The 22,608-nt window shown below is 42.6% G+C and overlaps 44 non-coding genes and 2 pseudogenes across 44 annotated transcripts; 30 read left to right on the top strand and 16 right to left on the bottom strand.

The window, feature by feature from the left end:
• Position 1: 1 nt before the first annotated feature.
• Positions 2 to 221, bottom strand: LOC125376322. Its single transcript, XR_007219180.1, has one exon. It is a non-coding gene; the product is annotated as a small nucleolar RNA U3 (small nucleolar RNA).
• A 589-nt stretch (positions 222 to 810) lies between these two features.
• On the top strand, positions 811 to 883 carry Trnav-uac. The gene has a single exon. It is a non-coding gene; the product is annotated as a tRNA-Val (tRNA).
• Positions 884 to 1,104: 221 nt separating this feature from the next.
• On the top strand, positions 1,105 to 1,177 carry Trnav-cac. Its single transcript has one exon. It is a non-coding gene; the product is annotated as a tRNA-Val (tRNA).
• A 163-nt stretch (positions 1,178 to 1,340) lies between these two features.
• LOC125376284 lies at positions 1,341 to 1,560 on the bottom strand. The gene has a single exon (XR_007219144.1). It is a non-coding gene; the product is annotated as a small nucleolar RNA U3 (small nucleolar RNA).
• A 587-nt stretch (positions 1,561 to 2,147) lies between these two features.
• On the top strand, positions 2,148 to 2,220 carry Trnav-aac. Its single transcript has one exon. It is a non-coding gene; the product is annotated as a tRNA-Val (tRNA).
• A 221-nt stretch (positions 2,221 to 2,441) lies between these two features.
• Positions 2,442 to 2,514, top strand: Trnav-cac. The gene has a single exon. It is a non-coding gene; the product is annotated as a tRNA-Val (tRNA).
• A 163-nt stretch (positions 2,515 to 2,677) lies between these two features.
• LOC125376285 lies at positions 2,678 to 2,897 on the bottom strand. Its single transcript, XR_007219145.1, has one exon. It is a non-coding gene; the product is annotated as a small nucleolar RNA U3 (small nucleolar RNA).
• A 587-nt stretch (positions 2,898 to 3,484) lies between these two features.
• On the top strand, positions 3,485 to 3,557 carry Trnav-uac. Its single transcript has one exon. It is a non-coding gene; the product is annotated as a tRNA-Val (tRNA).
• A 221-nt stretch (positions 3,558 to 3,778) lies between these two features.
• Positions 3,779 to 3,851, top strand: Trnav-cac. Its single transcript has one exon. It is a non-coding gene; the product is annotated as a tRNA-Val (tRNA).
• A 163-nt stretch (positions 3,852 to 4,014) lies between these two features.
• LOC125376323 lies at positions 4,015 to 4,234 on the bottom strand. Its single transcript, XR_007219181.1, has one exon. It is a non-coding gene; the product is annotated as a small nucleolar RNA U3 (small nucleolar RNA).
• A 587-nt stretch (positions 4,235 to 4,821) lies between these two features.
• Trnav-aac lies at positions 4,822 to 4,894 on the top strand. Its single transcript has one exon. It is a non-coding gene; the product is annotated as a tRNA-Val (tRNA).
• Positions 4,895 to 5,115: 221 nt separating this feature from the next.
• Positions 5,116 to 5,188, top strand: Trnav-cac. Its single transcript has one exon. It is a non-coding gene; the product is annotated as a tRNA-Val (tRNA).
• A 163-nt stretch (positions 5,189 to 5,351) lies between these two features.
• LOC125376286 lies at positions 5,352 to 5,571 on the bottom strand. The gene has a single exon (XR_007219146.1). It is a non-coding gene; the product is annotated as a small nucleolar RNA U3 (small nucleolar RNA).
• A 589-nt stretch (positions 5,572 to 6,160) lies between these two features.
• On the top strand, positions 6,161 to 6,233 carry Trnav-aac. The gene has a single exon. It is a non-coding gene; the product is annotated as a tRNA-Val (tRNA).
• A 221-nt stretch (positions 6,234 to 6,454) lies between these two features.
• Trnav-cac lies at positions 6,455 to 6,527 on the top strand. The gene has a single exon. It is a non-coding gene; the product is annotated as a tRNA-Val (tRNA).
• A 163-nt stretch (positions 6,528 to 6,690) lies between these two features.
• On the bottom strand, positions 6,691 to 6,910 carry LOC125376324. Its single transcript, XR_007219182.1, has one exon. It is a non-coding gene; the product is annotated as a small nucleolar RNA U3 (small nucleolar RNA).
• Positions 6,911 to 7,499: 589 nt separating this feature from the next.
• On the top strand, positions 7,500 to 7,572 carry Trnav-aac. The gene has a single exon. It is a non-coding gene; the product is annotated as a tRNA-Val (tRNA).
• A 221-nt stretch (positions 7,573 to 7,793) lies between these two features.
• Positions 7,794 to 7,866, top strand: Trnav-cac. Its single transcript has one exon. It is a non-coding gene; the product is annotated as a tRNA-Val (tRNA).
• A 163-nt stretch (positions 7,867 to 8,029) lies between these two features.
• Positions 8,030 to 8,249, bottom strand: LOC125376288. Its single transcript, XR_007219148.1, has one exon. It is a non-coding gene; the product is annotated as a small nucleolar RNA U3 (small nucleolar RNA).
• Positions 8,250 to 8,838: 589 nt separating this feature from the next.
• On the top strand, positions 8,839 to 8,911 carry Trnav-aac. The gene has a single exon. It is a non-coding gene; the product is annotated as a tRNA-Val (tRNA).
• A 221-nt stretch (positions 8,912 to 9,132) lies between these two features.
• Positions 9,133 to 9,205, top strand: Trnav-cac. Its single transcript has one exon. It is a non-coding gene; the product is annotated as a tRNA-Val (tRNA).
• A 163-nt stretch (positions 9,206 to 9,368) lies between these two features.
• LOC125376325 lies at positions 9,369 to 9,588 on the bottom strand. Its single transcript, XR_007219183.1, has one exon. It is a non-coding gene; the product is annotated as a small nucleolar RNA U3 (small nucleolar RNA).
• A 589-nt stretch (positions 9,589 to 10,177) lies between these two features.
• Positions 10,178 to 10,250, top strand: Trnav-aac. Its single transcript has one exon. It is a non-coding gene; the product is annotated as a tRNA-Val (tRNA).
• Positions 10,251 to 10,471: 221 nt separating this feature from the next.
• Positions 10,472 to 10,544, top strand: Trnav-cac. The gene has a single exon. It is a non-coding gene; the product is annotated as a tRNA-Val (tRNA).
• A 163-nt stretch (positions 10,545 to 10,707) lies between these two features.
• Positions 10,708 to 10,927, bottom strand: LOC125376326. Its single transcript, XR_007219184.1, has one exon. It is a non-coding gene; the product is annotated as a small nucleolar RNA U3 (small nucleolar RNA).
• A 589-nt stretch (positions 10,928 to 11,516) lies between these two features.
• Trnav-aac lies at positions 11,517 to 11,589 on the top strand. The gene has a single exon. It is a non-coding gene; the product is annotated as a tRNA-Val (tRNA).
• Positions 11,590 to 11,800: 211 nt separating this feature from the next.
• Positions 11,801 to 11,873, top strand: Trnav-cac. Its single transcript has one exon. It is a non-coding gene; the product is annotated as a tRNA-Val (tRNA).
• Positions 11,874 to 12,041: 168 nt separating this feature from the next.
• Positions 12,042 to 12,228, bottom strand: LOC125376315 (annotated as a pseudogene).
• Positions 12,229 to 12,817: 589 nt separating this feature from the next.
• Positions 12,818 to 12,890, top strand: Trnav-aac. The gene has a single exon. It is a non-coding gene; the product is annotated as a tRNA-Val (tRNA).
• Positions 12,891 to 13,111: 221 nt separating this feature from the next.
• Trnav-cac lies at positions 13,112 to 13,184 on the top strand. Its single transcript has one exon. It is a non-coding gene; the product is annotated as a tRNA-Val (tRNA).
• Positions 13,185 to 13,347: 163 nt separating this feature from the next.
• Positions 13,348 to 13,567, bottom strand: LOC125376327. The gene has a single exon (XR_007219185.1). It is a non-coding gene; the product is annotated as a small nucleolar RNA U3 (small nucleolar RNA).
• A 589-nt stretch (positions 13,568 to 14,156) lies between these two features.
• On the top strand, positions 14,157 to 14,229 carry Trnav-aac. Its single transcript has one exon. It is a non-coding gene; the product is annotated as a tRNA-Val (tRNA).
• Positions 14,230 to 14,450: 221 nt separating this feature from the next.
• Trnav-cac lies at positions 14,451 to 14,523 on the top strand. The gene has a single exon. It is a non-coding gene; the product is annotated as a tRNA-Val (tRNA).
• A 163-nt stretch (positions 14,524 to 14,686) lies between these two features.
• LOC125376328 lies at positions 14,687 to 14,906 on the bottom strand. Its single transcript, XR_007219186.1, has one exon. It is a non-coding gene; the product is annotated as a small nucleolar RNA U3 (small nucleolar RNA).
• A 589-nt stretch (positions 14,907 to 15,495) lies between these two features.
• Trnav-aac lies at positions 15,496 to 15,568 on the top strand. The gene has a single exon. It is a non-coding gene; the product is annotated as a tRNA-Val (tRNA).
• A 211-nt stretch (positions 15,569 to 15,779) lies between these two features.
• Trnav-cac lies at positions 15,780 to 15,852 on the top strand. The gene has a single exon. It is a non-coding gene; the product is annotated as a tRNA-Val (tRNA).
• Positions 15,853 to 16,015: 163 nt separating this feature from the next.
• On the bottom strand, positions 16,016 to 16,235 carry LOC125376329. Its single transcript, XR_007219187.1, has one exon. It is a non-coding gene; the product is annotated as a small nucleolar RNA U3 (small nucleolar RNA).
• A 589-nt stretch (positions 16,236 to 16,824) lies between these two features.
• Trnav-aac lies at positions 16,825 to 16,897 on the top strand. Its single transcript has one exon. It is a non-coding gene; the product is annotated as a tRNA-Val (tRNA).
• A 221-nt stretch (positions 16,898 to 17,118) lies between these two features.
• On the top strand, positions 17,119 to 17,191 carry Trnav-cac. Its single transcript has one exon. It is a non-coding gene; the product is annotated as a tRNA-Val (tRNA).
• Positions 17,192 to 17,354: 163 nt separating this feature from the next.
• Positions 17,355 to 17,574, bottom strand: LOC125376330. Its single transcript, XR_007219188.1, has one exon. It is a non-coding gene; the product is annotated as a small nucleolar RNA U3 (small nucleolar RNA).
• A 589-nt stretch (positions 17,575 to 18,163) lies between these two features.
• Trnav-aac lies at positions 18,164 to 18,236 on the top strand. Its single transcript has one exon. It is a non-coding gene; the product is annotated as a tRNA-Val (tRNA).
• Positions 18,237 to 18,457: 221 nt separating this feature from the next.
• Trnav-cac lies at positions 18,458 to 18,530 on the top strand. The gene has a single exon. It is a non-coding gene; the product is annotated as a tRNA-Val (tRNA).
• Positions 18,531 to 18,693: 163 nt separating this feature from the next.
• Positions 18,694 to 18,913, bottom strand: LOC125376331. The gene has a single exon (XR_007219189.1). It is a non-coding gene; the product is annotated as a small nucleolar RNA U3 (small nucleolar RNA).
• A 589-nt stretch (positions 18,914 to 19,502) lies between these two features.
• On the top strand, positions 19,503 to 19,575 carry Trnav-aac. Its single transcript has one exon. It is a non-coding gene; the product is annotated as a tRNA-Val (tRNA).
• A 221-nt stretch (positions 19,576 to 19,796) lies between these two features.
• On the top strand, positions 19,797 to 19,869 carry Trnav-cac. Its single transcript has one exon. It is a non-coding gene; the product is annotated as a tRNA-Val (tRNA).
• Positions 19,870 to 20,032: 163 nt separating this feature from the next.
• LOC125376317 lies at positions 20,033 to 20,232 on the bottom strand (annotated as a pseudogene).
• Between the last annotated feature and the right edge of the window lie 2,376 nt (positions 20,233 to 22,608).

Here is a 22,608-nt window from a genome sequence, read left to right on the forward strand (position 1 = left end):
AACCACTCAGAATGCCTCTCTTCCCTCCATCTCTGCCACATGTGACTGAGAGGAACGATCATCAATAACCAGAGTTACTAGCCTGAGCTGGCACTCACCCTGGTTCGCTTCGCGCTCAGAAAGAGAGGCTGTCTATCGTCCTCGTGGTTTGGTAGACTGTCAGTTTTACCTGAAGTCATGGCGATGCATACTATAGAAATGATCCCTAAAAGTATGATCTTAACTAACATATGGCGGAATTTGTACCTACTTCTTTTCAAAAGGCACGCCAGTGTGGTATGCAACATCATGTAACATTCCTGCTAAATCTTTTGAAAAATCTTCATCAGGTCAATCAGTTACAGACATCGCCACCTCTGTGTACTTAGGATTCATTCCACGTTTGTGATTTACGAAAAAAACATAGAGAGTACAGATAATGTCAACAGCTGAAGTGGTTTGTACAATGTATATTGTTTGGTGATTACATCGTGGCAATGGTTATCTCCCATTGACCGTGATTTAGACTGTATGGCTGCTCCTGTGTAAACTGTCCAGTTGAGAGAAGTTGGTGGGATGTTTGTGAGATAAGACATCAATATATATGGTGTTAACTGTCTAGTTGAGAGAAGCTGGTGGGAAGTTTGTGAGATAAGACATCATTACACCTTAATTAGCCCCCTGATCGTGATCCAATACGTTTCCAGTCATGTTTCAATGATACAAAGTCCTGATATTGGAAATGATGGAACCAGTAAGAGGAAATGCCGTGAGAGAAAAGAAAACATACAATCAATGGTACACGAAAGAGATTCATGTTCGTTTACAGGTGGTTCCGTGGTGTAGTGGTTATCACGTCTGCTTTACACGCAGAAGGCCGCGAGTTCGAGCCTCGCCGGAACCTTACTTTTTGGGGGATTTCCATTATTTCATGGAATGTATACATCTCTCTTTCTCGGGTAAAAACCCACCACCAGCGAAGGGGGCTTGTTACTTCTTAATGTTTTGTTTCTTGTCGCCTTTTACACATGTACACCACCCCTCAGCAGATCCTCAACTTGCCGTGCTCTGTTAGTGTCCGTGGCAGGTATAAGTCTTTACAAACACTGCCACCAACACAGCTGAGGTTCAGTGGTGTAGTGGTTATCACGTCTGCTTCACACGCAGAAGGCCACGATTTCGAGCCTCGCCTGAACCTTGATGTTTTTGCTCTTCTATGAATTGTTATTTTACTTCTCTCTTGCTGGCACACACAGCGTATTGTGTTGACTGTGTCCACTGTTGATTAATTATGAAGTCACGCACAAAGTGTCTATATGAAGTGGCTAATCGACATTTACTTGGAAAAATAGATAAGCCAAACCACTCAGAATGCCTCTCTTCCCTCCATCTCTGCCACATGTGACTGAGAGGAACGGTCATCAATAACCAGAGTTACTAGCCTGAGCTGGCACTCACCCTGGTTCGCTTCGCGCTCAGAAAGAGAGGCTGTCTATCGTCCTCGTGGTTTGGTAGACTGTCAGTTTTACCTGAAGTCATGGCGATGCATACTATAGAAATGATCCCTAAAAGTATGATCTTAACTAACATATGGCGGAATTTGTACCTACTTCTTTTCAAAAGGCACGCCAGTGTGGTATGCAACATCATGTAACATTCCTGCTAAATCTTTTGAAAAATCTTCATCAGGTCAATCAGTTACAGACATCGCCACCTCTGTGTACTTAGGATTCATTCCACGTTTGTGATTTGCGAAAAAACCAGAGAGTACAGATAATGTCAACAGCTGAAGTGGTTTGTACAATGTATATTGTTTGGTGATTACATCGTGGCAGTGGTTATCTCCCATTGACCGTGATTGAGACTGTATGGCTGCTCCTGTGTAAACTGTCCAGTTGAGAGAAGTTGGTGGGATGTTTGTGAGATAAGACATCAATATACATGGTGTTAACTGTCTAGTTGAGAGAAGCTGGTGGGAAAATTGTGAGATAAGACATCATTACACCTTAATTAGCCCCCTGATCGTGATCCAATACGTTTCCAGTCATGTTTCAATGATACAAAGTCCTGATATTGGAAATGATGGAACCAGTAAGAGGAAATGCCGTGAGAGAAAAGAAAACATACAATCAATGGTACACGAAAGAGATTCATGTTTCTTAACAGGTGGTTCCGTGGTGTAGTGGTTATCACGTCTGCTTAACACGCAGAAGGCCGCGAGTTCGAGCCTCGCCGGAACCTTACTTTTTGGGGGATTTCCATTATTTCATGGAATGTATACATCTCTCTTTCTCGGGTAAAAACCTACCACCAGCGAAGGGGGCTTGTTACTTCTTAATGTTTTGTTTCTTGTCGCCTTTTACACATGTACACCACCCCTCAGCAGATCCTCAACTTGCCGTGCTCTGTTAGTGTCCGTGGCAGGTATAAGTCTTTACAAACACTGCCACCAACACAGCTGAGGTTCAGTGGTGTAGTGGTTATCACGTCTGCTTCACACGCAGAAGGCCGCGAGTTCGAGCCTCGCCTGAACCTTGATGTTTTTGCTCTTCTATGAATTGTTATTTTACTTCTCTCTTGCTGGCACACACAGCGTATTGTGTTGACTGTGTCCACTGTTGATTAATTATGAAGTCACGCACAAAGTGTCTATATGAAGTGGCTAATCGACATTTACTTGGAAAAATAGATAAGCCAAACCACTCAGAATGCCTCTCTTCCCTCCATCTCTGCCACATGTGACTGAGAGGAACGGTCATCAATAACCAGAGTTACTAGCCTGAGCTGGCACTCACCCTGGTTCGCTTCGCGCTCAGAAAGAGAGGCTGTCTATCGTCCTCGTGGTTTGGTAGACTGTCAGTTTTACCTGAAGTCATGGCGATGCATACTATAGAAATGATCCCTAAAAGTATGATCTTAACTAACATATGGCGGAATTTGTACCTACTTCTTTTCAAAAGGCACGCCAGTGTGGTATGCAACATCATGTAACATTCCTGCTAAATCTTTTGAAAAATCTTCATCAGGTCAATCAGTTACAGACATCGCCACCTCTGTGTACTTAGGATTCATTCCACGTTTGTGATTTGCGAAAAAACCAGAGAGTACAGATAATGTCAACAGCTGAAGTGGTTTGTACAATGTATATTGTTTGGTGATTACATCGTGGCAGTGGTTATCTCCCATTGACCGTGATTGAGACTGTATGGCTGCTCCTGTGTAAACTGTCCAGTTGAGAGAAGTTGGTGGGATGTTTGTGAGATAAGACATCAATATACATGGTGTTAACTGTCTAGTTGAGAGAAGCTGGTGGGAAAATTGTGAGATAAGACATCATTACACCTTAATTAGCCCCCTGATCGTGATCCAATACGTTTCCAGTCATGTTTCAATGATACAAAGTCCTGATATTGGAAATGATGGAACCAGTAAGAGGAAATGCCGTGAGAGAAAAGAAAACATACAATCAATGGTACACGAAAGAGATTCATGTTCGTTTACAGGTGGTTCCGTGGTGTAGTGGTTATCACGTCTGCTTTACACGCAGAAGGCCGCGAGTTCGAGCCTCGCCGGAACCTTACTTTTTGGGGGATTTCCATTATTTCATGGAATGTATACATCTCTCTTTCTCGGGTAAAAACCCACCACCAGCGAAGGGGGCTTGTTACTTCTTAATGTTTTGTTTCTTGTCGCCTTTTACACATGTACACCACCCCTCAGCAGATCCTCAACTTGCCGTGCTCTGTTAGTGTCCGTGGCAGGTATAAGTATTTACAAACACTGCCACCAACACAGCTGAGGTTCAGTGGTGTAGTGGTTATCACGTCTGCTTCACACGCAGAAGGCCGCGATTTCGAGCCTCGCCTGAACCTTGATGTTTTTGCTCTTCTATGAATTGTTATTTTACTTCTCTCTTGCTGGCACACACAGCGTATTGTGTTGACTGTGTCCACTGTTGATTAATTATGAAGTCACGCACAAAGTGTCTATATGAAGTGGCTAATCGACATTTACTTGGAAAAATAGATAAGCCAAACCACTCAGAATGCCTCTCTTCCCTCCATCTCTGCCACATGTGACTGAGAGGAACGATCATCAATAACCAGAGTTACTAGCCTGAGCTGGCACTCACCCTGGTTCGCTTCGCGCTCAGAAAGAGAGGCTGTCTATCGTCCTCGTGGTTTGGTAGACTGTCAGTTTTACCTGAAGTCATGGCGATGCATACTATAGAAATGATCCCTAAAAGTATGATCTTAACTAACATATGGCGGAATTTGTACCTACTTCTTTTCAAAAGGCACGCCAGTGTGGTATGCAACATCATGTAACATTCCTGCTAAATCTTTTGAAAAATCTTCATCAGGTCAATCAGTTACAGACATCGCCACCTCTGTGTACTTAGGATTCATTCCACGTTTGTGATTTGCGAAAAAACCAGAGAGTACAGATAATGTCAACAGCTGAAGTGGTTTGTACAATGTATATTGTTTGGTGATTACATCGTGGCAGTGGTTATCTCCCATTGACCGTGATTGAGACTGTATGGCTGCTCCTGTGTAAACTGTCCAGTTGAGAGAAGTTGGTGGGATGTTTGTGAGATAAGACATCAATATACATGGTGTTAACTGTCTAGTTGAGAGAAGCTGGTGGGAAAATTGTGAGATAAGACATCATTACACCTTAATTAGCCCCCTGATCGTGATCCAATACGTTTCCAGTCATGTTTCAATGATACAAAGTCCTGATATTGGAAATGATGGAACCAGTAAGAGGAAATGCCGTGAGAGAAAAGAAAACATACAATCAATGGTACACGAAAGAGATTCATGTTTCTTAACAGGTGGTTCCGTGGTGTAGTGGTTATCACGTCTGCTTAACACGCAGAAGGCCGCGAGTTCGAGCCTCGCCGGAACCTTACTTTTTGGGGGATTTCCATTATTTCATGGAATGTATACATCTCTCTTTCTCGGGTAAAAACCTACCACCAGCGAAGGGGGCTTGTTACTTCTTAATGTTTTGTTTCTTGTCGCCTTTTACACATGTACACCACCCCTCAGCAGATCCTCAACTTGCCGTGCTCTGTTAGTGTCCGTGGCAGGTATAAGTCTTTACAAACACTGCCACCAACACAGCTGAGGTTCAGTGGTGTAGTGGTTATCACGTCTGCTTCACACGCAGAAGGCCGCGAGTTCGAGCCTCGCCTGAACCTTGATGTTTTTGCTCTTCTATGAATTGTTATTTTACTTCTCTCTTGCTGGCACACACAGCGTATTGTGTTGACTGTGTCCACTGTTGATTAATTATGAAGTCACGCACAAAGTGTCTATATGAAGTGGCTAATCGACATTTACTTGGAAAAATAGATAAGCCAAACCACTCAGAATGCCTCTCTTCCCTCCATCTCTGCCACATGTGACTGAGAGGAACGGTCATCAATAACCAGAGTTACTAGCCTGAGCTGGCACTCACCCTGGTTCGCTTCGCGCTCAGAAAGAGAGGCTGTCTATCGTCCTCGTGGTTTGGTAGACTGTCAGTTTTACCTGAAGTCATGGCGATGCATACTATAGAAATGATCCCTAAAAGTATGATCTTAACTAACATATGGCGGAATTTGTACCTACTTCTTTTCAAAAGGCACGCCAGTGTGGTATGCAACAGCATGTAACATTCCTGCTAAATCTTTTGAAAAATCTTCATCAGGTCAATCAGTTACAGACATCGCCACCTCTGTGTACTTAGGATTCATTCCACGTTTGTGATTTACGAAAAAAACATAGAGAGTACAGATAATGTCAACAGCTGAAGTGGTTTGTACAATGTATATTGTTTGGTGATTATATCGTGGCAATGGTTATCTCCCATTGACCGTGATTTAGACTGTATGGCTGCTCCTGTGTAAACTGTCCAGTTGAGAGAAGTTGGTGGGATGTTTGTGAGATAAGACATCAATATACATGGTGTTAACTGTCTAGTTGAGAGAAGCTGGTGGGAAGTTTGTGAGATAAGACATCATTACACCTTAATTAGCCCCCTGATCGTGATCCAATACGTTTCCAGTCATGTTTCAATGATACAAAGTCCTGATATTGGAAATGATGGAACCAGTAAGAGGAAATTCTGTGAGAGAAAAGAAAACATACAATCAATGGTACACGAAAGAGATTCATGTTCGTTTACAGGTGGTTCCGTGGTGTAGTGGTTATCACGTCTGCTTAACACGCAGAAGGCCGCGAGTTCGAGCCTCGCCGGAACCTTACTTTTTGGGGGATTTCCATTATTTCATGGAATGTATACATCTCTCTTTCTCGGGTAAAAACCTACCACCAGCGAAGGGGGCTTGTTACTTCTTAATGTTTTGTTTCTTGTCGCCTTTTACACATGTACACCACCCCTCAGCAGATCCTCAACTTGCCGTGCTCTGTTAGTGTCCGTGGCAGGTATAAGTCTTTACAAACACTGCCCCCAACACAGCTGAGGTTCAGTGGTGTAGTGGTTATCACGTCTGCTTCACACGCAGAAGGCCGCGAGTTCGAGCCTCGCCTGAACCTTGATGTTTTTGCTCTTCTATGAATTGTTATTTTACTTCTCTCCTGCTGGCACACACAGCGTATTGTGTTGACTGTGTCCACTGTTGATTAATTATGAAGTCACGCACAAAGTGTCTATATGAAGTGGCTAATCGACATTTACTTGGAAAAATAGATAAGCCAAACCACTCAGAATGCCTCTCTTCCCTCCATCTCTGCCACATGTGACTGAGAGGAACGATCATCAATAACCAGAGTTACTAGCCTGAGCTGGCACTCACCCTGGTTCGCTTCGCGCTCAGAAAGAGAGGCTGTCTATCGTCCTCGTGGTTTGGTAGACTGTCAGTTTTACCTGAAGTCATGGCGATGCATACTATAGAAATGATCCCTAAAAGTATGATCTTAACTAACATATGGCGGAATTTGTACCTACTTCTTTTCAAAAGGCACGCCAGTGTGGTATGCAACATCATGTAACATTCCTGCTAAATCTTTTGAAAAATCTTCATCAGGTCAATCAGTTACAGACATCGCCACCTCTGTGTACTTAGGATTCATTCCACGTTTGTGATTTGCGAAAAAAACATAGAGAGTACAGATAATGTCAACAGCTGAAGTGGTTTGTACAATGTATATTGTTTGGTGATTACATCGTGGCAGTGGTTATCTCCCATTGACCGTGATTTAGACTGTATGGCTGCTCCTGTGTAAACTGTCCAGTTGAGAGAAGTTGGTGGGATGTTTGTGAGATAAGACATCAATATACATGGTGTTAAATGTCTAGTTGAGAGAAGCTGGTGGGAAGTTTGTGAGATAAGACATCATTACACCTTAATTAGCCCCCTGATCGTGATCCAATACGTTTCCAGTCATGTTTCAATGATACAAAGTCCTGATATTGGAAATGATGGAACCAGTAAGAGGAAATTCTGTGAGAGAAAAGAAAACATACAATCAATGGTACACGAAAGAGATTCATGTTCGTTTACAGGTGGTTCCGTGGTGTAGTGGTTATCACGTCTGCTTAACACGCAGAAGGCCGCGAGTTCGAGCCTCGCCGGAACCTTACTTTTGGGGGGATTTCCATTATTTCATGGAATGTATACATCTCTCTTTCTCGGGTAAAAACCTACCACCAGCGAAGGGGGCTTGTTACTTCTTAATGTTTTGTTTCTTGTCGCCTTTTACACATGTACACCACCCCTCAGCAGATCCTCAACTTGCCGTGCTCTGTTAGTGTCCGTGGCAGGTATAAGTCTTTACAAACACTGCCACCAACACAGCTGAGGTTCAGTGGTGTAGTGGTTATCACGTCTGCTTCACACGCAGAAGGCCGCGAGTTCGAGCCTCGCCTGAACCTTGATGTTTTTGCTCTTCTATGAATTGTTATTTTACTTCTCTCTTGCTGGCACACACAGCGTATTGTGTTGACTGTGTCCACTGTTGATTAATTATGAAGTCACGCACAAAGTGTCTATATGAAGTGGCTAATCGACATTTACTTGGAAAAATAGATAAGCCAAACCACTCAGAATGCCTCTCTTCCCTCCATCTCTGCCACATGTGACTGAGAGAAACGGTCATCAATAACCAGAGTTACTAGCCTGAGCTGGCACTCACCCTGGTTCGCTTCGCGCTCAGAAAGAGAGGCTGTCTATCGTCCTCGTGGTTTGGTAGACTGTCAGTTTTACCTGAAGTCATGGCGATGCATACTATAGAAATGATCCCTAAAAGTATGATCTTAACTAACATATGGCGGAATTTGTACCTACTTCTTTTCAAAAGGCACGCCAGTGTGGTATGCAACATCATGTAACATTCCTGCTAAATCTTTTGAAAAATCTTCATCAGGTCAATCAGTTACAGACATCGCCACCTCTGTGTACTTAGGATTCATTCCACGTTTGTGATTTGCGAAAAAAACATAGAGAGTACAGATAATGTCAACAGCTGAAGTGGTTTGTACAATGTATATTGTTTGGTGATTACATCGTGGCAATGGTTATCTCCCATTGACCGTGATTGAGACTGTATGGCTGCTCCTGTGTAAACTGTCCAGTTGAGAGAAGTTGGTGGGATGTTTGTGAGATAAGACATCAATATACATGGTGTTAACTGTCTAGTTGAGAGAAGCTGGTGGGAAGTTTGTGAGATAAGACATCATTACACCTTAATTAGCCCCCTGATCGTGATCCAATACGTTTCCAGTCATGTTTCAATGATACAAAGTCCTGATATTGGAAATGATGGAACCAGTAAGAGGAAATGCCGTGAGAGAAAAGAAAACATACAATCAATGGTACACGAAAGAGATTCTTGTTCCTTTACAGGTGGTTCCGTGGTGTAGTGGTTATCACGTCTGCTTAACACGCAGAAGGCCGCGAGTTCGAGCCTCGCCGGAACCTTACTTTTTGGGGGATTTCCATTATTTCATGGAATGTATACATCTCTCTTTCTCGGGTAAAAACCTACCACCAGCGAAGGGGGCTTGTTACTTCTTAATGTTTTGTTTCTTGTCGCCTTTTACACATGTACACCACCCCTCAGCAGATCCTCAACTTGCCGTGCTCTGTTAGTGTCCGTGGCAGGTATAAGTCTTTACAAACACTGCCACCAACACAGCTGAGGTTCAGTGGTGTAGTGGTTATCACGTCTGCTTCACACGCAGAAGGCCGCGAGTTCGAGCCTCGCCTGAACCTTGATGTTTTTGCTCTTCTATGAATTGTTATTTTACTTCTCTCTTGCTGGCACACACAGCGTATTGTGTTGACTGTGTCCACTGTTGATTAATTATGAAGTCACGCACAAAGTGTCTATATGAAGTGGCTAATCGACATTTACTTGGAAAAATAGATAAGCCAAACCACTCAGAATGCCTCTCTTCCCTCCATCTCTGCCACATGTGACTGAGAGGAACGATCATCAATAACCAGAGTTACTAGCCTGAGCTGGCACTCACCCTGGTTCGCTTCGCGCTCAGAAAGAGAGGCTGTCTATCGTCCTCGTGGTTTGGTAGACTGTCAGTTTTACCTGAAGTCATGGCGATGCATACTATAGAAATGATCCCTAAAAGTATGATCTTAACTAACATATGGCGGAATTTGTACCTACTTCTTTTCAAAAGGCACGCCAGTGTGGTATGCAACATCATGTAACATTCCTGCTAAATCTTTTGAAAAATCTTCATCAGGTCAATCAGTTACAGACATCGCCACCTCTGTGTACTTAGGATTCATTCCACGTTTGTGATTTGCGAAAAAAACATAGAGAGTACAGATAATGTCAACAGCTGAAGTGGTTTGTACAATGTATATTGTTTGGTGATTACATCGTGGCAATGGTTATCTCCCATTGACCGTGATTTAGACTGTATGGCTGCTCCTGTGTAAACTGTCCAGTTGAGAGAAGTTGGTGGGATGTTTGTGAGATAAGACATCAATATACATGGTGTTAACTGTCTAGTTGAGAGAAGCTGGTGGGAAGTTTGTGAGATAAGACATCATTACACCTTAATTAGCCCCCTGATCGTGATCCAATACGTTTCCAGTCATGTTTCAATGATACAAAGTCCTGATATTGGAAATGATGGAACCAGTAAGAGGAAATGCCGTGAGAGAAAAGAAAACATACAATCAATGGTACACGAAAGAGATTCATGTTCGTTTACAGGTGGTTCCGTGGTGTAGTGGTTATCACGTCTGCTTAACACGCAGAAGGCCGCGAGTTCGAGCCTCGCCGGAACCATACTTTTTGGGGGATTTCCATTATTTCATGGAATGTATACATCTCTCTTTCTCGGGTAAAAACCTACCACCAGCGAAGGGGGCTTGTTACTTCTTAATGTTTTGTTTCTTGTCGCCTTTTACACATGTACACCACCCCTCAGCAGATCCTCAACTTGCCGTGCTCTGTTAGTGTCTGTGGCAGGTATAAGTCTTTACAAACACTGCCACCAACACAGCTGAGGTTCAGTGGTGTAGTGGTTATCACGTCTGCTTCACACGCAGAAGGCCGCGAGTTCGAGCCTCGCCTGAACCTTGATGTTTTTGCTCTTCTATGAATTGTTATTTTACTTCTCTCTTGCTGGCACACACAGCGTATTGTGTTGACTGTGTCCACTGTTGATTAATTATGAAGTCACGCACAAAGTGTCTATATGAAGTGGCTAATCGACATTTACTTGGAAAAATAGATAAGCCAAACCACTCAGAATGCCTCTCTTCCCTCCATCTCTGCCACATGTGACTGAGAGGAACGATCATCAATAACCAGAGTTACTAGCCTGAGCTGGCACTCACCCTGGTTCGCTTCGCGCTCAGAAAGAGAGGCTGTCTATCGTCCTCGTGGTTTGGTAGACTGTCAGTTTTACCTGAAGTCATGGCGATGCATACTATAGAAATGATCCCTAAAAGTATGATCTTAACTAACATATGGCGGAATTTGTACCTACTTCTTTTCAAAAGGCACGCCAGTGTGGTATGCAACATCATGTAACATTCCTGCTAAATCTTTTGAAAAATCTTCATCAGGTCAATCAGTTACAGACATTGCCACCTCTGTGTACTTAGGATTCATTCCACGTTTGTGATTTGCGAAAAAAACATAGAGAGTACAGATAATGTCAACAGCTGAAGTGGTTTGTACAATGTATATTGTTTGGTGATTACATCGTGGCAATGGTTATCTCCCATTGACCGTGATTTAGACTGTATGGCTGCTCCTGTGTAAACTGTCCAGTTGAGAGAAGTTGGTGGGATGTTTGTGAGATAAGACATCAATATACATGGTGTTAACTGTCTAGTTGAGAGAAGCTGGTGGGAAGTTTGTGAGATAAGACATCATTACACCTTAATTAGCCCCCTGATCGTGATCCAATACGTTTCCAGTCATGTTTCAATGATACAAAGTCCTGATATTGGAAATGATGGAACCAGTAAGAGGAAATGCCGTGAGAGAAAAGAAAACATACAATCAATGGTACACGAAAGAGATTCATGTTCCTTTACAGGTGGTTCCGTGGTGTAGTGGTTATCACGTCTGCTTAACACGCAGAAGGCCGCGAGTTCGAGCCTCGCCGGAACCTTACTTTTTGGGGGATTTCCATTATTTCATGGAATGTATACATCTCTCTTTCTCGGGTAAAAACCTACCACCAGCGAAGGGGGCTTGTTACTTCTTAATGTTTTGTTTCTTGTCGCCTTTTACACATGTACACCACCCCTCAGCAGATCCTCAACTTGCCGTGCTCTGTTAGTGTCTGTGGCAGGTATAAGTCTTTACAAACACACAGCTGAGGTTCAGTGGTGTAGTGGTTATCACGTCTGCTTCACACGCAGAAGGCCGCGAGTTCGAGCCTCGCCTGAACCTTGATGTTTTTGCTCTTCTATGAATTGTTATTTTACTTCTCTCTTGCTGGCACACACAGCGTATTGTGTTGACTGTGTCCACTGTTGATTAATTATGAAGTCACGCACAAAGTGTCTATATGAAGTGGCTAATCGACATTTACTTGGAAAAATAGATAAGCCAAACCACTCAGAATGCCTCTCTTCCCTCCATCTCTGCCACATGTGACTGAGAGGAACGATCATCAATAACCAGAGTTACTAGCCTGAGCTGGCACTCACCCTGGTTCGCTTCGCGCTCAGAAAGAGAGACTGTCAGTTTTACCTGAAGTCATGGCGATGCATACTATAGAAATGATCCCTAAAAGTATGATCTTAACTAACATATGGCGGAATTTGTACCTACTTCTTTTCAAAAGGCACGCCAGTGTGGTATGCAACATCATGTAACATTCCTGCTAAATCTTTTGAAAAATCTTCATCAGGTCAATCAGTTACAGACATCGCCACCTCTGTGTACTTAGGATTCATTCCACGTTTGTGATTTGCGAAAAAAACATAGAGAGTACAGATAATGTCAACAGCTGAAGTGGTTTGTACAATGTATATTGTTTGGTGATTACATCGTGGCAATGGTTATCTCCCATTGACCGTGATTTAGACTGTATGGCTGCTCCTGTGTAAACTGTCCAGTTGAGAGAAGTTGGTGGGATGTTTGTGAGATAAGACATCAATATACATGGTGTTAACTGTCTAGTTGAGAGAAGCTGGTGGGAAGTTTGTGAGATAAGACATCATTACACCTTAATTAGCCCCCTGATCGTGATCCAATACGTTTCCAGTCATGTTTCAATGATACAAAGTCCTGATATTGGAAATGATGGAACCAGTAAGAGGAAATGCCGTGAGAGAAAAGAAAACATACAATCAATGGTACACGAAAGAGATTCATGTTCGTTTACAGGTGGTTCCGTGGTGTAGTGGTTATCACGTCTTCTTAACACGCAGAAGGCCGCGAGTTCGAGCCTCGCCGGAACCTTACTTTTTGGGGGATTTCCATTATTTCATGGAATGTATACATCTCTCTTTCTCGGGTAAAAACCTACCACCAGCGAAGGGGGCTTGTTACTTCTTAATGTTTTGTTTCTTGTCGCCTTTTACACATGTACACCACCCCTCAGCAGATCCTCAACTTGCCGTGCTCTGTTAGTGTCTGTGGCAGGTATAAGTCTTTACAAACACTGCCACCAACACAGCTGAGGTTCAGTGGTGTAGTGGTTATCACGTCTGCTTCACACGCAGAAGGCCGCGAGTTCGAGCCTCGCCTGAACCTTGATGTTTTTGCTCTTCTATGAATTGTTATTTTACTTCTCTCTTGCTGGCACACACAGCGTATTGTGTTGACTGTGTCCACTGTTGATTAATTATGAAGTCACGCACAAAGTGTCTATATGAAGTGGCTAATCGACATTTACTTGGAAAAATAGATAAGCCAAACCACTCAGAATGCCTCTCTTCCCTCCATCTCTGCCACATGTGACTGAGAGGAACGATCATCAATAACCAGAGTTACTAGCCTGAGCTGGCACTCACCCTGGTTCGCTTCGCGCTCAGAAAGAGAGGCTGTCTATCGTCCTCGTGGTTTGGTAGACTGTCAGTTTTACCTGAAGTCATGGCGATGCATACTATAGAAATGATCCCTAAAAGTATGATCTTAACTAACATATGGCGGAATTTGTACCTACTTCTTTTCAAAAGGCACGCCAGTGTGGTATGCAACATCATGTAACATTCCTGCTAAATCTTTTGAAAAATCTTCATCAGGTCAATCAGTTACAGACATCGCCACCTCTGTGTACTTAGGATTCATTCCACGTTTGTGATTTGCGAAAAAAACATAGAGAGTACAGATAATGTCAACAGCTGAAGTGGTTTGTACAATGTATATTGTTTGGTGATTACATCGTGGCAGTGGTTATCTCCCATTGACCGTGATTGAGACTGTATGGCTGCTCCTGTGTAAACTGTCCAGTTGAGAGAAGTTGGTGGGATGTTTGTGAGATAAGACATCAATATACATGGTGTTAACTGTCTAGTTGAGAGAAGCTGGTGGGAAGTTTGTGAGATAAGACATCATTACACCTTAATTAGCCCCCTGATCGTGATCCAATACGTTTCCAGTCATGTTTCAATGATACAAAGTCCTGATATTGGAAATGATGGAACCAGTAAGAGGAAATGCCGTGAGAGAAAAGAAAACATACAATCAATGGTACACGAAAGAGATTCATGTTCGTTTACAGGTGGTTCCGTGGTGTAGTGGTTATCACGTCTGCTTAACACGCAGAAGGCCGCGAGTTCGAGCCTCGCCGGAACCTTACTTTTTGGGGGATTTCCATTATTTCATGGAATGTATACATCTCTCTTTCTCGGGTAAAAACCTACCACCAGCGAAGGGGGCTTGTTACTTCTTAATGTTTTGTTTCTTGTCGCCTTTTACACATGTACACCACCCCTCAGCAGATCCTCAACTTGCCGTGCTCTGTTAGTGTCTGTGGCAGGTATAAGTCTTTACAAACACTGCCACCAACACAGCTGAGGTTCAGTGGTGTAGTGGTTATCACGTCTGCTTCACACGCAGAAGGCCGCGAGTTCGAGCCTCGCCTGAACCTTGATGTTTTTGCTCTTCTATGAATTGTTATTTTACTTCTCTCTTGCTGGCACACACAGCGTATTGTGTTGACTGTGTCCACTGTTGATTAATTATGAAGTCACGCACAAAGTGTCTATATGAAGTGGCTAATCGACATTTACTTGGAAAAATAGATAAGCCAAACCACTCAGAATGCCTCTCTTCCCTCCATCTCTGCCACATGTGACTGAGAGGAACGATCATCAATAACCAGAGTTACTAGCCTGAGCTGGCACTCACCCTGGTTCGCTTCGCGCTCAGAAAGAGAGGCTGTCTATCGTCCTCGTGGTTTGGTAGACTGTCAGTTTTACCTGAAGTCATGGCGATGCATACTATAGAAATGATCCCTAAAAGTATGATCTTAACTAACATATGGCGGAATTTGTACCTACTTCTTTTCAAAAGGCACGCCAGTGTGGTATGCAACATCATGTAACATTCCTGCTAAATCTTTTGAAAAATCTTCATCAGGTCAATCAGTTACAGACATTGCCACCTCTGTGTACTTAGGATTCATTCCACGTTTGTGATTTGCGAAAAAAACATAGAGAGTACAGATAATGTCAACAGCTGAAGTGGTTTGTACAATGTATATTGTTTGGTGATTACATCGTGGCAATGGTTATCTCCCATTGACCGTGATTTAGACTGTATGGCTGCTCCTGTGTAAACTGTCCAGTTGAGAGAAGTTGGTGGGATGTTTGTGAGATAAGACATCAATATACATGGTGTTAACTGTCTAGTTGAGAGAAGCTGGTGGGAAGTTTGTGAGATAAGACATCATTACACCTTAATTAGCCCCCTGATCGTGATCCAATACGTTTCCAGTCATGTTTCAATGATACAAAGTCCTGATATTGGAAATGATGGAACCAGTAAGAGGAAATGCCGTGAGAGAAAAGAAAACATACAATCAATGGTACACGAAAGAGATTCATGTTCCTTTACAGGTGGTTCCGTGGTGTAGTGGTTATCACGTCTGCTTAACACGCAGAAGGCCGCGAGTTCGAGCCTCGCCGGAACCTTACTTTTTGGGGGATTTCCATTATTTCATGGAATGTATACATCTCTCTTTCTCGGGTAAAAACCTACCACCAGCGAAGGGGGCTTGTTACTTCTTAATGTTTTGTTTCTTGTCGCCTTTTACACATGTACACCACCCCTCAGCAGATCCTCAACTTGCCGTGCTCTGTTAGTGTCTGTGGCAGGTATAAGTCTTTACAAACACACAGCTGAGGTTCAGTGGTGTAGTGGTTATCACGTCTGCTTCACACGCAGAAGGCCGCGAGTTCGAGCCTCGCCTGAACCTTGATGTTTTTGCTCTTCTATGAATTGTTATTTTACTTCTCTCTTGCTGGCACACACAGCGTATTGTGTTGACTGTGTCCACTGTTGATTAATTATGAAGTCACGCACAAAGTGTCTATATGAAGTGGCTAATCGACATTTACTTGGAAAAATAGATAAGCCAAACCACTCAGAATGCCTCTCTTCCCTCCATCTCTGCCACATGTGACTGAGAGGAACGATCATCAATAACCAGAGTTACTAGCCTGAGCTGGCACTCACCCTGGTTCGCTTCGCGCTCAGAAAGAGAGGCTGTCTATCGTCCTCGTGGTTTGGTAGACTGTCAGTTTTACCTGAAGTCATGGCGATGCATACTATAGAAATGATCCCTAAAAGTATGATCTTAACTAACATATGGCGGAATTTGTACCTACTTCTTTTCAAAAGGCACGCCAGTGTGGTATGCAACATCATGTAACATTCCTGCTAAATCTTTTGAAAAATCTTCATCAGGTCAATCAGTTACAGACATCGCCACCTCTGTGTACTTAGGATTCATTCCACGTTTGTGATTTGCGAAAAAAACATAGAGAGTACAGATAATGTCAACAGCTGAAGTGGTTTGTACAATGTATATTGTTTGGTGATTACATCGTGGCAATGGTTATCTCCCATTGACCGTGATTTAGACTGTATGGCTGCTCCTGTGTAAACTGTCCAGTTGAGAGAAGTTGGTGGGATGTTTGTGAGATAAGACATCAATATACATGGTGTTAACTGTCTAGTTGAGAGAAGCTGGTGGGAAGTTTGTGAGATAAGACATCATTACACCTTAATTAGCCCCCTGATCGTGATCCAATACGTTTCCAGTCATGTTTCAATGATACAAAGTCCTGATATTGGAAATGATGGAACCAGTAAGAGGAAATGCCGTGAGAGAAAAGAAAACATACAATCAATGGTACACGAAAGAGATTCATGTTCGTTTACAGGTGGTTCCGTGGTGTAGTGGTTATCACGTCTGCTTAACACGCAGAAGGCCGCGAGTTCGAGCCTCGCCGGAACCTTACTTTTTGGGGGATTTCCATTATTTCATGGAATGTATACATCTCTCTTTCTCGGGTAAAAACCTACCACCAGCGAAGGGGGCTTGTTACTTCTTAATGTTTTGTTTCTTGTCGCCTTTTACACATGTACACCACCCCTCAGCAGATCCTCAACTTGCCGTGCTCTGTTAGTGTCTGTGGCAGGTATAAGTCTTTACAAACACTGCCACCAACACAGCTGAGGTTCAGTGGTGTAGTGGTTATCACGTCTGCTTCACACGCAGAAGGCCGCGAGTTCGAGCCTCGCCTGAACCTTGATGTTTTTGCTCTTCTATGAATTGTTATTTTACTTCTCTCTTGCTGGCACACACAGCGTATTGTGTTGACTGTGTCCACTGTTGATTAATTATGAAGTCACGCACAAAGTGTCTATATGAAGTGGCTAATCGACATTTACTTGGAAAAATAGATAAGCCAAACCACTCAGAATGCCTCTCTTCCCTCCATCTCTGCCACATGTGACTGAGAGGAACGATCATCAATAACCAGAGTTACTAGCCTGAGCTGGCACTCACCCTGGTTCGCTTCGCGCTCAGAAAGAGAGGCTGTCTATCGTCCTCGTGGTTTGGTAGACTGTCAGTTTTACCTGAAGTCATGGCGATGCATACTATAGAAATGATCCCTAAAAGTATGATCTTAACTAACATATGGCGGAATTTGTACCTACTTCTTTTCAAAAGGCACGCCAGTGTGGTATGCAACATCATGTAACATTCCTGCTAAATCTTTTGAAAAATCTTCATCAGGTCAATCAGTTACAGACATCGCCACCTCTGTGTACTTAGGATTCATTCCACGTTTGTGATTTGCGAAAAAAACATAGAGAGTACAGATAATGTCAACAGCTGAAGTGGTTTGTATAATGTATATTGTTTGGTGATTACATCGTGGCAATGGTTATCTCCCATTGACCGTGATTTAGACTGTATGGCTGCTCCTGTGTAAACTGTCCAGTTGAGAGAAGTTGGTGGGATGTTTGTGAGATAAGACATCAATATACATGGTGTTAACTGTCTAGTTGAGAGAAGCTGGTGGGAAGTTTGTGAGATAAGACATCATTACACCTTAATTAGCCCCCTGATCGTGATCCAATACGTTTCCAGTCATGTTTCAATGATACAAAGTCCTGATATTGGAAATGATGGAACCAGTAAGAGGAAATGCCGTGAGAGAAAAGAAAACATACAATCAATGGTACACGAAAGAGATTCTTGTTCCTTTACAGGTGGTTCCGTGGTGTAGTGGTTATCACGTCTGCTTAACACGCAGAAGGCCGCGAGTTCGAGCCTCGCCGGAACCTTACTTTTTGGGGGATTTCCATTATTTCATGGAATGTATACATCTCTCTTTCTCGGGTAAAAACCTACCACCAGCGAAGGGGGCTTGTTACTTCTTAATGTTTTGTTTCTTGTCGCCTTTTACACATGTACACCACCCCTCAGCAGATCCTCAACTTGCCGTGCTCTGTTAGTGTCCGTGGCAGGTATAAGTCTTTACAAACACTGCCACCAACACAGCTGAGGTTCAGTGGTGTAGTGGTTATCACGTCTGCTTCACACGCAGAAGGCCGCGAGTTCGAGCCTCGCCTGAACCTTGATGTTTTTGCTCTTCTATGAATTGTTATTTTACTTCTCTCCTGCTGGCACACACAGCGTATTGTGTTGACTGTGTCCACTGTTGATTAATTATGAAGTCACGCACAAAGTGTCTATATGAAGTGGCTAATCGACATTTACTTGGAAAAATAGATAAGCCAAACCACTCAGAATGCCTCTCTTCCCTCCATCTCTGCCACATGTGACTGAGAGGAACGATCATCAATAACCAGAGTTACTAGCCTGAGCTGGCACTCACCCTGGTTCGCTTCGCGCTCAGAAAGAGAGGCTGTCTATCGTCCTCGTGGTTTGGTAGACTGTCAGTTTTACCTGAAGTCATGGCGATGCATACTATAGAAATGATCCCTAAAAGTATGATCTTAACTAACATATGGCGGAATTTGTACCTACTTCTTTTCAAAAGGCACGCCAGTGTGGTATGCAACATCATGTAACATTCCTGCTAAATCTTTTGAAAAATCTTCATCAGGTCAATCAGTTACAGACATCGCCACCTCTGTGTACTTAGGATTCATTCCACGTTTGTGATTTGCGAAAAAAACATAGAGAGTACAGATAATGTCAACAGCTGAAGTGGTTTGTACAATGTATATTGTTTGGTGATTACATCGTGGCAATGGTTATCTCCCATTGACCGTGATTGAGACTGTATGGCTGCTCCTGTGTAAACTGTCCAGTTGAGAGAAGTTGGTGGGATGTTTGTGAGATAAGACATCAATATACATGGTGTTAACTGTCTAGTTGAGAGAAGCTGGTGGGAAGTTTGTGAGATAAGACATCATTACACCTTAATTAGCCCCCTGATCGTGATCCAATACGTTTCCAGTCATGTTTCAATGATACAAAGTCCTGATATTGGAAATGATGGAACCAGTAAGAGGAAATGCCGTGAGAGAAAAGAAAACATACAATCAATGGTACACGAAAGAGATTCATGTTCGTTTACAGGTGGTTCCGTGGTGTAGTGGTTATCACGTCTGCTTAACACGCAGAAGGCCGCGAGTTCGAGCCTCGCCGGAACCTTACTTTTTGGGGGATTTCCATTATTTCATGGAATGTATACATCTCTCTTTCTCGGGTAAAAACCTACCACCAGCGAAGGGGGCTTGTTACTTCTTAATGTTTTGTTTCTTGTCGCCTTTTACACATGTACACCACCCCTCAGCAGATCCTCAACTTGCCGTGCTCTGTTAGTGTCTGTGGCAGGTATAAGTCTTTACAAACACTGCCACCAACACAGCTGAGGTTCAGTGGTGTAGTGGTTATCACGTCTGCTTCACACGCAGAAGGCCGCGAGTTCGAGCCTCGCCTGAACCTTGATGTTTTTGCTCTTCTATGAATTGTTATTTTACTTCTCTCTTGCTGGCACACACAGCGTATTGTGTTGACTGTGTCCACTGTTGATTAATTATGAAGTCACGCACAAAGTGTCTATATGAAGTGGCTAATCGACATTTACTTGGAAAAATAGATAAGCCAAACCACTCAGAATGCCTCTCTTCCCTCCATCTCTGCCACATGTGACTGAGAGGAACGATCATCAATAACCAGAGTTACTAGCCTGAGCTGGCACTCACCCTGGTTCGCTTCGCGCTCAGAAAGAGAGGCTGTCTATCGTCCTCGTGGTTTGGTAGACTGTCAGTTTTGTCTAATTGGTTGTTTTCATATATCTAAATACATATTCTCCCCAACCTATTCCTCTCATTGATGTAATCTCTCTTCCTAGCATAAATAATCTGGTTCCTGACCCTATCAGCACCGTGTTCCTTACATAAACAATAACGACCTTTGACCCCTATCCCGCATACAGAACACGTATAGTTAATGTTTCCGCGCCTGATGTAATGATTGTGTATGCCGCAGTAAAAAAAATCAACACAGCGTCGGTTACAAAGGGTAGTCTTTCCCATGAGTGTAAACTTGCAGTTATTCATGGTATATACATCTATCATATCATTTGTCTAAATGCAAATCACAGCTACACTGTGAGATATTGATTATGCATAGCCACAGCTGTCACTCTGACTTATGCATGGTATAGCTGAAAATCAATAGAGAAGTCAATCCAATAATAATAAATGTGACCTCTCGGTTCTTTTGTTCCTCTGACGGTGTATAAAACTGACTTATTGTTGGTCTCGGTATTGGGTCTAGTTTTTTCCCATAAACGAGGAAGTATTCGTGCATGGCAGATTCAACATCCTTAAACGTTTGAATTGAATGTCCTTCCTTAAGCAGTTTTTCATGAATAAAGTCTAATCTTAATGTCCTATTTCTGGCCCATTGTGACTGGGCTGCTTGGAGTTGTTCTAAAGGTTTATTATGTCTTTTCTGCTCCGAACCTCTCATACTAGAAAATAAAAAATTACTCCCCGAAAAAGCTAGAGCATTAACAATAGCTCCACCGACCATCATCGCAATTGATGCCATATGTATAATAATATAAAATATTGAAATGTTTAATTACTTCATTATGTCTTCCGGGATAAGTCCTTGTTTGATGAGCATATCCTTCGTTGCCATAGCTAATCCAATATCCAGAACCATCATTGGTATGTCATATCCATTAAAATCTAGCTTGGGAGGTGTGGCTTTAGTAATCATTTTAGCCATACGGGCATAGCCAATGGCCAAGCCGGTGACCACCGCTGAATGATACGTCGCGTTTACCAACATTTTACCGTCTGTAGCTGGAGTAGTCATGCTTCTTATAGCATTATATGAGGACTAACCTCTAATTGAACTTGTTGTTGCGGCGGGGGTGACGTTTTCTCTTCTCCGGTCTTATAAAAGAACCATACAACCGCTATACCAGCAACTCCTACTAGTGCCCATGTTTTAATCGGATTAATATTTGAATTATTTATTAATTTCGCTTTGCGCGCCAGCCCTCCCTTTCTTCCTGCAGCTATTTTCAAAGGATTCTTAGTAACTCTGGGTTGTTTTTTTGTTTTCTCATTCACATGTGGTGGTTCCGCATTCACTTGTTGTTCCGCAATCTGTTGTGTGTTCACAATCTGTTGTTCCTCGTTCACAATCTGTGGTGTCACCTGTTGTGATTGTGTTTCCGCAATCTGTTGTGTCTCCATTTATATTATTAAGTGGGCACGTATGTTTAAATTGACAATACCTAGCCGTTATTAAAGCTGTGGTGAACGGAGCTAAGAACATTCCGAATCTATGATAAAACTCACAGCTCACTGCGCTTATAGCGTGTTCGATGAATGGGTCTTTCTCGAGAGATTCGCATAAATACAGGCGATGTTCTGCCGGGATGGGGAGAAACGTACTAGCTACGGCTGTGTATAGTTGTAATATAGAAGACCCTATCGTTTTAGTCATGGTAGCTCCCAGTCTAGACTCGTAACGCGCGTACAGTTTTTTAATTTCTTCGTCTGTCATGTTATCAATTTTTTCGATGGTATAATTTTCTCCCAAATATTGGGAACATTTTCCACCGGCTACCAAAGCGGCGAGTCTTTCTCTATGTTTATCTAAAGATTTATCAGCATGTTGATGTGTTTTTTGATCTGCATCAGATTCTTTGAGCATTTATTGGATGAGTTCGTCGCATTCCATAATGTAATACCAAAGGAGATATTTAAGTCTAACATAATATAATATAACATATCCAATACATCCCGTAATAATGAACTGTTGCGAAAGAATGAGGATTTCGAACCACATTTTATGTAATATTAACCGCTAATGTTCAATTTGCTACATTTTGCTATAATTTTGCTACATTTTGCTATAATTTTGCTATAATTTTGCTATAATTTTACTATATTTTTGCTACAATTTGCTAAGCAATTGCATAAGCAGCTGGTTGATCGGTTTTTAAAACGAGTTTACAGTGCTTCGTTGCCGCTAACACTTTTCTGACTTTATCTTGTTCGCCCTTGGTATAAATGACATCATTTTCGAGTAAAAATTCCTCGAATGAATCTCGATCTTTGCAATGAAAAAGCGCTACCCATTTGGTCTGCTCTCTGAGATCTTTCAGGACAGAGTTGTATTTTTGAGTAAGTACCCAAACGCTATGTTGAGTATGCC

Source organism: Haliotis rufescens, unplaced genomic scaffold (genome assembly GCF_023055435.1).
Source record: "Haliotis rufescens isolate VD_foot unplaced genomic scaffold, xgHalRufe1.0.p SCAF_7, whole genome shotgun sequence".
NCBI classification, from domain to species: Eukaryota; Metazoa; Mollusca; class Gastropoda; order Lepetellida; family Haliotidae; genus Haliotis; species Haliotis rufescens.